The sequence below is a fragment of the Castanea sativa genome, chromosome 6 (assembly GCF_040712315.1).
Source record: "Castanea sativa cultivar Marrone di Chiusa Pesio chromosome 6, ASM4071231v1".
Taxonomy (NCBI): domain Eukaryota; kingdom Viridiplantae; phylum Streptophyta; class Magnoliopsida; order Fagales; family Fagaceae; genus Castanea; species Castanea sativa.
The window spans coordinates 59,484,940-59,495,693 of record NC_134018.1 but is presented as its reverse complement, the minus strand read 5'-3'; the positions used below and the strand labels follow the sequence as shown (position 1 = coordinate 59,495,693).

The 10,754-nt window shown below is 33.1% G+C and overlaps 2 non-coding genes across 2 annotated transcripts; both read right to left on the bottom strand.

Moving 5' to 3' along the window:
• Positions 1–2,342: 2,342 nt before the first annotated feature.
• Positions 2,343–2,558, bottom strand: LOC142641839 (small nucleolar RNA U3). Its single transcript, XR_012845515.1, has one exon. It is a non-coding gene; the product is annotated as a small nucleolar RNA U3 (small nucleolar RNA).
• A 6,360-nt stretch (positions 2,559–8,918) lies between these two features.
• On the bottom strand, positions 8,919–9,134 carry LOC142641841 (small nucleolar RNA U3). Its single transcript, XR_012845517.1, has one exon. It is a non-coding gene; the product is annotated as a small nucleolar RNA U3 (small nucleolar RNA).
• Positions 9,135–10,754: the final 1,620 nt, after the last annotated feature.

The following is a 10,754-nucleotide window of genomic DNA, read 5'->3' as shown; positions in this document are numbered from 1 at the left end:
TTATGTGTTTGAAGCCATATATGTTGCTGCAACAATGTCATTCTTGGATTCTAAATCGTCCTCTCATGGTGGAACCACAAAGTACAAAGCCTTCCACCAAATTAGCCATGATTGTCAATGCACGCAATCAATGTTTAGACTTCAATTTGATGAAAAAAAAAATCAAAATTTAAATGTAGAATCTGAGTTGGATTTTTTTTTCTTCCATTTTCTTATTTAATTACTCTATAGCAAAATTTGATTCACTCGATGTTGTGTCTTTGAATGAATTTAGGATTAGTTGCAGCATTGAAGGTGTCTGGCATTATCTACTTCACCCAAGAAGGAGATGGTAACTTGAAATTGCCGTTATTTTATTAAGGAAATATAAATTGCTATTTTCTTATTTAAAGTGATAATCTTCATTTCAAAAACTTTCAGGCCTAGCTACAACAACTGGAAATATTTATGGTCTTTATACCTGGACTCCATGGCTTCCATGTGCATGCTCTTGGGGACACAACAAACGGTTGCATGTGCCACTAGTATATTTCAATGAACATAATGTTTGTATCTTTCTATCTAAAGCATTTAGGAGATAAGAGAAGTAAATAGTCCCCACTTTGTTCCAATCAAATCATTTTGTCTTATTCTAACTATCTGCTTGCAGGGCCATAATTCAATCCTGATGGCAAGGTTAGCATAATTCAATTCTAATATGCCCCATATCGGTTTGCTAAATTATAATTGCAGAGCCACTCCTTTTAGCTTTCATAGGATGTTTCTGATTATTTTGTTTAGATATTTTCAAACTCTAGAGTGTGATAGATATAATTGTTTCAAACAATAGATTTGTTTCTCCAAACTCTTGCACTTCTCTAGAAAGTGCATTTTTAGCGTGTTTGAATTAGGATTTTGTTAATTTGTTAAAAGTGTGTATATATATAAAGTTGAAGTACAATTTTAAAATTCAAATTGAATCAAAAATAGTTTCCAATTGTAGTATAATTTTCTGACATGTGTCTAAATTTTTTTTTTTTTTTTTAAATTTTAGTGCCATGTGATCCTCATTTACATGCTAGTTTTTTTTTTTTTTTTTTACCAGGCAAAGAGATAACATTACATTACAAAATTTAGAGTATGTCTTGCTATCATATTAGCAAGTTTCCTACTTTCAACTAAAATAAAGTCTGAAGTTCTCCAAAAAAAAAACAACTGGCTTAGAGTATTGCTTAATAATATTATATATATCTTCTAATAAAGTTTCAATCCACCAAGGCCAGTGAGTCTTAGACCTCCAAAAGAGTTGGATTTCCCTACTATCAGTTACGATCGCCACTCTTTGAAGACCCAAATGAGCTGTGAAGAGAAGCGCCTCACAGATCGCAGCAAACTTTGTTTTCTTAGGATCTTGGGATGCTGTGAGAAAGGCTTTTCTGACGAGCTGGCTTCCTTCCTTTAATTTACCTATTAAGGCAGCACCTCTTCTTCCTCTAATCAACTTTCTGAAAATTTCAACTTGACACAATAATTGCCAATCTTCTTGGTGAGTCTTAGACCCTTTGTTGTTTGTTCTTGACCTGTAAAATTTTCAATAAAAGCAGCATTGTACTTGTGAGTTAAAGCAGTTGAGGTTAGCACAACCTCATTTATATTGGGTAATTTCCCTTCGAAGACGATGCCATTTCTGTGATTCCATATACACCAAAGGGTGACAAATAAAGTTGGAATGCAGTTCTTGATTCGATGTTCCTTTAGGCTTCCTTGGATCCGGTTACTTATCCAATCAGTTACGGTGTGGCAGGGAAGAGTGTCAATGCGAATAGTTATTTCACTGCCTAACCAAACAGCTCTAGAGAATGGGCATTTAAGAAACAAGTGGTCTAAAGTTTCCCTATCTTCAATCATGCAATGCTGCCGGTCATATCCTCCAATAACTTCACGGCCTTCTCCAAGAGCTTCAGTGCCTCCTCCAGCTCATTTATGGTTTCATAGATGGCTGAGATTTCAGTCGACCTACTGGAAATATCCTCAAACGAGGCACCAAGCACGAGTTTTTGCGTATATCCTCAAGGAACGAAAATATAGCCTAATCAAATTGGCAGAGACACAATCACCAATGCTGACATCAATAGCTGCAACCTCATTATCTTTGCTCATTGGCAATCATTGCCATGCTAGCAAGGACAGGGTGCTTAAGTGCAGACTCATAATCTCCCTTTGCCTCATAAATGAGAGCTTTTTTCAAACACGTTGTGTACATGCATTTTTGCATCAATTTGGTAAAAAGAAAAAAAGAATAATAACTCACAGAGTTTAGGGATGATTGTGATTTTTGCAGAGAGCAGCAAAAAGATTTTTGAAGCCTGTCAGACAGCCGTGCGACCATCCCAACCAGCCAAAGCCAATTGAGAACGATCCTCTACAGTTTGGTGCCTCTAACAGAGACATCAAGGCCGTTAATCACGCTCTGATCGCACGGCCATGGTTCATCCACCAGGTTTGGGGTCCTGTCTCCTTAGTGAGCAAGGATACAGAGGTACGATCCTATAGAACAGATCCTGTTCAAGTAAGGTCGTATACTCTTAACTTAGTTTAGTTCTAATAAACCAAAGTTTTGGTTACTATCTTATCGATATGGGACAATGTTGTTTGGTTTGAATCAAACTACTTGTTCGTGGACAAAAATACCCCCATTTCTCCCGGACCAATTAGGAAAAATGTATTCGCAACACTCTTCCTCTTAATGGAATGGACATCAATTGTGAACAAAATATGTAACAAAGTATAGAATACAGATATTCAACCTACCGCTATGGCCAAGCGACTATGAGCCCGTGAGAGTACTAGCATCCGTGGGGCTAGCCCAAGATAGTTTGAGGCTTAAATGCAAAAATTTTAACAGGGTCATTTTACATCAAAATATCACTTAAAATAATATTTATTTTATTTTTTGTATTATAATTTTTTTTATTTCAAATCTATTATTAATTCTTACTAATTAATAAAACTAATTTATTGAAAGTGAGCTAGTAATATTTATTATGTAGGTTTTACAAGCTATCGTGTCATCAATAAGAAGAAGTTATTCAAAACATTAATTTATTATATTGTTTGAATCTCACCAATCATATTCATGTCACATCAGTTTGTAAGTTTTGTCATAAAATTTGTATTAGTTTTAGCATTTTTCATTCATTTAATGGTGAATTGGTGATTATGTCGTATTTCTGTTAATTCTTTTTTTTTTTTTATGTGCAAAAAAGATGCTAAAGTTACTATAAAAATTATTATAAAAAACTTACAAACTGAAGTAACATTTCAAGAAAAGAATAAATTAATATTGAATTATTTATTGTGATCAAACACATTAATTTATAAGACCTATGTGATAAAAAAATGTGCAAGTTACTCACTCTTTTTTTAATTATAAGGAAAAAAAAAAAAACTTCCTGCTTCCATTTTAGTTTTGGGGCCTTTTTATGTTAGGGTGCCTTAGGCCATGGCCTAAATGGCCTAGACCTAGGGTCGGCCTTGAGTGTCCAACGATATGACAGGTCTGTTTGGAAACTGCTTATTTTGTTGAAACTGAAATTTTTTTGCTAAAAGTACTGTAGATAAATTAAAAGTTAGCTGAAATAGTATAGTGGAACTCATGAATAGTACTTAAAAGTACAATGGAGCTTATGAATAGTAGCAAAAATGAGTTGAATAGTAAAATAAGCTATCCAAACATAGCTGATATTCCATTTTGGTTGGTGCCCTTGACTTCTATTTTATTAACTCTTTTTTTTTATTATAAAATATGTGGATGTTAATCAGTGGGGGGGGGGGGGGGAATGGTCTCCAAAATTTTGAAATTTTCCTAAATATATGTGTGTGTATACATATATATATATATAGCAATTTTAATGTTTTCAGAATTTAGTCTACAAAAATAAGAGTTGGTCCTCTTAAAAATTTGAATTAGTTCAATGATGCTCTTTAAGAAAATAATTGGTCTAAGAGACAATTTTATTTTTTGTAATTATATTTTTTATTATAAAATGTGCTTTTATATCTATTAAATATTTGATAAAGTTTGGCATCAAACATGTTTAGATCTATCTTTTTCAACCCGTTATGTTACGATTAACAAGTCACTGACTCATTAAAAAAATCTTGTCACTAAAACTACACATGAAATGTTTCTTTAATTGCCGCATAATGAGTTAGAGTAAAATAGCTTCAAATATGTTTGGAACATAACTTATTCCTCCAAGTTTTGGATCATTCACATTTTTAAAATTTTCATTAGTTCAATTGAAGTATTTTTTACTTACTTTAATATAAAAATTGATAATTTGTATTGAAAATTAAACTTTTTAAAAATTTTACTATGAAAATAGTAATAATGAATTTTATTTTATGAAAGATTGTCATCAAACATAATTTTTCTTGAAAACACTAAGCTCTTTTTTTTGTTGGGTGTGTGTATATATGTGTGTGTGTGTGTGTGTGTGTGTGTGTAATAAAAAAGTGTTTGTGTGTATATATATGTGTGAGGGGTTGTTTTGATAAAAATATTAGTGCCGCAACTTGGCCCCCCAACAAAAAATCCTAGCTCCCCCTTGGGTGTTCATTGAGCATCTAATTGAATCTAGTTAAGTGTAGTTTTTTTTTTTTTTGTTGATAAATTTCAACCTATGGCATCCTCTTCTAGTGATTGTGCTTTTTATTATTAAATTGAGACACCAATCGATTTTTGGTGTAGGCAAGAATTGAACTCCAAATATCTTATTCAATCATCAGAGATTTTACCAATTGAACTAATTTTTTATATAGTATTTTGTCTTATACACATCGGGTATATAATAACTTAAAGGAAAAATCACTTAAGTTAATCCCAGATTATTGCATAAAAGACTTAAATTCATGATCTTATGGGTCACTTAATGCTTGAAAATTATTAGACAGACCTCACAATTGGGTCGGGTTATCAAGTTTAGACCAAAATGGGTCATCCTAAACAAGTTGTAAGCAAATTGAGTTGATTGGGTTACGGGTTGACCAGTATTATTTTCACATGCAAAAATAAATAATAATAATAAATGAACAAGAAAAATGCTAAATGTCAAAAATAATAAAAAATAGTAAAAAAAACAATATGTTAAATAATACATAGATTCTTAAGTTTACACAATTCAATGTTCACTAATGTTATTGTCATCATAAATGTTAGGTGGTTTGTCATTAAGTACCAAAAAAGGAAAATATAGGATAGTTTTGATTTTTTAGATTTCTTACATTAAAAAAACAATATAATTAAAAATAGAAAATTAGGTGCCCATAACTTTGGTGGAATTCTTGAGTGACATACTCATTCCTTCGATTCTCATCCCCTAAGATATAAAATTTGTTCAAATTGGAAACAATAAAAAAGATATTGGTTTACTTGCATCAGATGAGACTGAAAATGCAAAAATCTTATGAGTTTTATTGTAGAAATTTGAGATTCAAACCAATGCTTTGAGCATTTTATCACATCAAAGGATGTAAAAATGTTGTTTCAGTCTAAGTTTAAAATATTGAGTTTCTATTGTAAGCTCAATTTTTCTGAATCTTGTTGCCCCGTGGTCAAAGTAGAAAGAAAACTTTATGGTGGCTACAATTTGATTCAACATAGTCATTACATATGGAATGATTAACATCATGTTACATTTACATGGTTTAGCATTTGGAAAGAAAATCAAAATTTAAATGTAGAATCTGATTTGGATTTTGTTTTTCTTCCATTTTCTTATTTAATTACTCTATAGCAAAATTTGATTCACTTGATGTTGTGTCTCTAAATGAATCTAGGATTAATTGCAGCGTTGAGGGTGTCTGCCATTATCTACCTCACCCAAGAAGGAGATGGTAACTTGAAATTGTTGTTATTTTATTAAGGAAATGTAAATTGCTATTTTCTTATTTAAAGTGATAATTTTCATTTCAAAAACTTTCAAGCCTAGCAACAGCAACTGGAAATATTTATGGTCTTTATACCTAGACTCCATGGCTTCCATGTGCATGTTCTTGGGGACACAACAAACGGTTGCATGTGCCACCAGTATATTTCACTGAACAAAATGTTTGTATCTTTCTATCTAAAGCATTTAGGAGAGAGGAGAAGTAAAGAGTCCCCACTTAGTTCCAATCAAATGCCATTTGTCTTATTCTAGCTATTTGCTTGCAGAGCCACTCCTTTTAGCTTTCGTAGGATGTTTAAGTTTGTTTTGTTTAGATATTTTCAAACTCTAAAATGCGATAGATATTTGAAAGCTCGAAATTGTGTTAAAAACACAAGAGCATGTTTAGACCTCCAATTAATAAAATTATAGCTAGATTGATTTTAGTTTAACTTAAACTAAGTACGGAAACAAGAGTAAATGAAGCGCAATCAACCAATACTACTCTAGTGCATAAATATGAACAATAAATAATAAAAGTAAACCACAAGAGTAAGGGAAGAAAGATGCAACCACAAGATAACACACCAATGTGTTATCAAAGAGGAAAGTGAAGAACTCGACGAAAAACCTCTCCGCCGCCCTCCAAGCGATAAATTGATTCACTAGAGAATAAAGTTGGAGTAGACGCATAACAAAAGACCCTTCAAGCCTAGTCTACCCAATGTACTTGAGCCCTCCAAGCTCCTGCTACTAACGGACATCACAGAGTCATGTCTTCTCTAACTTTCCAGATCCCGCAATACGCCTGATTGCATCCGCCAAGCCTCACCAGCTTCTTTTAGCAAATCCCCAAAACTTCCCAATCTCCAAAGCACTTTCTACACTCCGAAAATGTGTGGGTTGTATTTGGGTACAAATTTTCTCTCAAGGTATGACAATAGGAGAGGAAAGGAGAAGAGACTACAATGATTTCTTACTAAGGATGGGTAGCTCTCTCTCTAAAAGATGGGTGTGTGTGTTGTTGAAAACCTATCTATGGTTTTTCTCTCTGAATGACCTCTCATACTGTTGTGGGTAATGAGGGTATATATAGTATGGGTGAAGGGTAAGAAAGTCACACTTAAAAATCCTCCAGGCAAAGAGTTTCGTGAGTATCTCGCGAGAAGGCCTTACCCGCGAGACACTCGTGAAATCTTCCAGGCTGACACGACTCTTCCGCTTCTAGCATGTGTTTCTCATGTGGCTCTTTCGCAGGTTAGCTTCTAGCGAGATAGTCGTGAAATCCACTGATTCTTCATTTTATGCTCGATTCTTCACCAACTTAATATTAAACCCAATACAATAAAATCCCACAAAATACAAAAAACAAATTAAAGAAAATACAACACTTTTTGTCATGGAAACATAAAACATAGTTGTAAATCACAACTTTACAATATTATTGTTTCAAACAAGAGATTTGCTTCTCTAAATTCATGTACTTCTCTAAATAGTGCATTTTTAGCGTGTTTGAATTAGGATTTTGTTAATTTTTTAAAAGTGTGTATATATATATATATATATATATATATAAAGTTGAAGTACAGTTTTAGAATTCAAATTGAATCAAAATTAGTTTCTAAATTGTAGTATAATTTTGTGCCACATGTCTAATTTAATTTAATTTTTTTAAATTTTAGTGCCAAGTAATTCTCATTTGTAATGTTTCTATTTCGTGCGTAAACACGGGTTACATGCTAGGTCTTTTTTTTTTTTTTTTACCAGGCAAAGAGATAACAACACATTACAAAATTTGGAGTCTGTCTTCCTATCATATTAGCAAGTTTTCTGCATTCAGCTAATACAGACTGAAGTTCTCAAAAAAACAACTCGCATAGGGTATTGCTTAATAATATTATATATATCGTCTAATAAAGTTCCAATCCACCAAGGCCAGTGAGTCTTAGACCTCCAAAAGAGTTGGATTTCCTTACAATCAGTTAGGATCACCACTCTTTGAAGACCCATATGAGCTGTGTAGAGAAGCGCCTCACAAATCGCAGCAAACTTTCTTTTCTTAGGATCTTGGAATGCTGTGAGAAAGGCTTTTCTGACGAGATGGCTTCCTTCCTTTGATTTACCTATCAAGGCAGCACCTCTTCTTCCTCTAATCAACTTTATGGAAATTTCAACTTGACACAACAATTGCCAATCTTCTTTGATAAGGCCAGGTAGGAGTAAGATGCTGGATGTCTCCCTTTGTTGTTTGTTCTTCACCTGTAAAATTTTCAATAAAAGCAGCATTGTACTTGTGAGTTAAAGCAGTTGAGGTTAGCATAACCTCATTTATATTGGGTAATTTCCCTTCGAAGACGTTGCCATTTCTGTGATTCCATATACACCAAAGGGTGACAAATAAGGTTGGAATGCAGTTCTTGATTCGATGTTCCTTTAGGCTTCCTTGGATCCAGTTACTTAACAATCAGTTATGGTGTGGTAGGGAAGAGTGTCAATGCGAATGGTTATTTCACTGCCTAACCAAACAGCTCTAGAGAATGGACATTTAAGAAACAAGTGGTCTAAAGTTTCCCTATCTTCTTGACATGCTAGTTAATATATAATAGAAAAGTGCTAATGCAATGCATGAGTAAATTAAAATCATAAATATACACCATAATTAAATTTTTTCAAACAACTCATTTTAGTCTAAGGTTAAGTTTGGTAACTCAACTCGAAATGCATTTTTATAGATTTCTAGGTAAGAAAATGAATTTTGCTATATTTGTGCTTGTTTAGTAAATATTGTTGGGACACAAATTGGCAGAGAGGCTATCCGCAATATGCCGACATCAATTGCTATGCTAGATTCATAATCTCCCTTTGCCTCAAAAATGAGAGCCATAAGACGTCAATGATCAGTCATTTGCTTCTTAAATGGATGCTGGTGTACATGCATTTTTGCATAAAATTAGTAAAGCAAAAGATCACCACATTGTGATCTGTGAAGAGCAGTAAAAAAGATTTTGAAGCCTGTCAGACAGCCGTGCGACCATCCCAACCAGCCGAAGCCAGTTGAGAACGATCCTCTACAGTTTGGTACCTCGAACAGAGACGGCAAGGCCGTTAATCACGCTCTGATCGCACGGCCATGGTTCATCCACCAGGTTTGGGGTCCTGTCTCCTTAGTGAGCAAGGATACAGAGGTACGATCCTATAGAACAGATCCTGTTCAAGTAAGGTCGTGCCCTCTCAAGCAGCTTTGCTCTAAATAAACTAAAGTTCTACTTACTATCTGGTCGATATGGGACAGCGTTGTTTGGTTTTAATCAAACTACTTACTCGTGGACAAAAATGCCCCTTTAAACCTTCCCACTTCAGTCGCTGCTGGCTGCGCAAGGACAAAAATACCCCGGCTCCTCGGACCAATTACAATTAGGACAGATAAAGTCTTGGGCCCGTGGTATGATCCTCTCACTGTGACAATAACAAAAAAATAATATATATATATATATATATATATATTACACTACCCTATAATTTATAATAGAATTCATATTTTAAAAATATCTTTATTGAATTATATGTTCTATATGTTCTTAACATTAATATCGAGTATCAATTGATTATTATTTACCATTTGATTCATAAACTCATCTTTCATGCGTAATTTTAAATTACACAAACTTGAATTAAAAAAACTGATTAATTATATAGTTATTAATTTTTATCACCTTGCAAATATAGAGAATATACGAAAATAATATAATCTAACGATGAATTTGTCAAAACTCGCATCTAATTAAAAAATATTGAGTGGTGTAACATTGCTTAAAGTTACACTGGATGTAACTTGAACCCAATTCATATATATATCCAGCTAATAATCTTAAACTCTTAGTAGTTGTTCACATGTAATATTCAAGTTTTCCGATGGATTGAATTTAATTATTCTTGAAAAAGATAACATTGTCAGTATTTTATCAGACAATACAACCAAGTGTTTAAATTTAATTGGAGAACTTGATGCACAACACCTAAGATCATGTATCTAATTTTTACCTTATTCATAATGAAGTGCTATAAGTAATTGGTTATGACATACAATTTTGGTTGGTGCCCTTAACTTATTCTTTTTTCTTTTCTTTTTTTGAAATATGAGTGTTCTTAGAGCATCTAATTAATCTCCGGATAAATGTACTTTTTTGTCTCATACCCATTGGGAATATAAATAAGGAGAAATCTCTAAAGTTGATCCCAAGGTATTTGAATGAAAGACTTGAACTCTTGATCTCATGGATCATGTAACACTTTAAAACAATTAGACAAATCCTTTAGGGGTGATTGGTGATCGATAATTGATCCACAACGGATTCAAACCCTTCATTAGTCATTGACAAATAGTATTAAAAAGGAGGTAAAATTTAAGTATAGTTTCTTAGGTGTTATATTGTATGTTTTTCAATTAAATTCAATCATGTGGTTGTACCTAAGAAAGATAACATTTTTTGTACTGCATTAATCAATGCAATCACATAGTTAAAATTAAGGAACATAAGGTACAACATCTAAAGAAATATATATCATTTTTTTTTTGTTGCTAGGAATATTGTACTCTCTCTTTATATATGACAATTGACAACTTCAATGCCCCCATTTTGGTTTAAAACATAGTAGTTTCCCCCACTAACTCTTTGTAATAACTAATAAGTATTTTTTCCCCTGGTCAAGTTGAGGCAACAACACATACAGCCATAGAGGAGCTAGTCAAGCTATAAAGGAAAGTTAAGGAGCTGTTGAAGTACTATGGTTATGCAAAAAGGAGGATGAGTACAAGAGAATATGGTGCTCATGATGATTACAAAT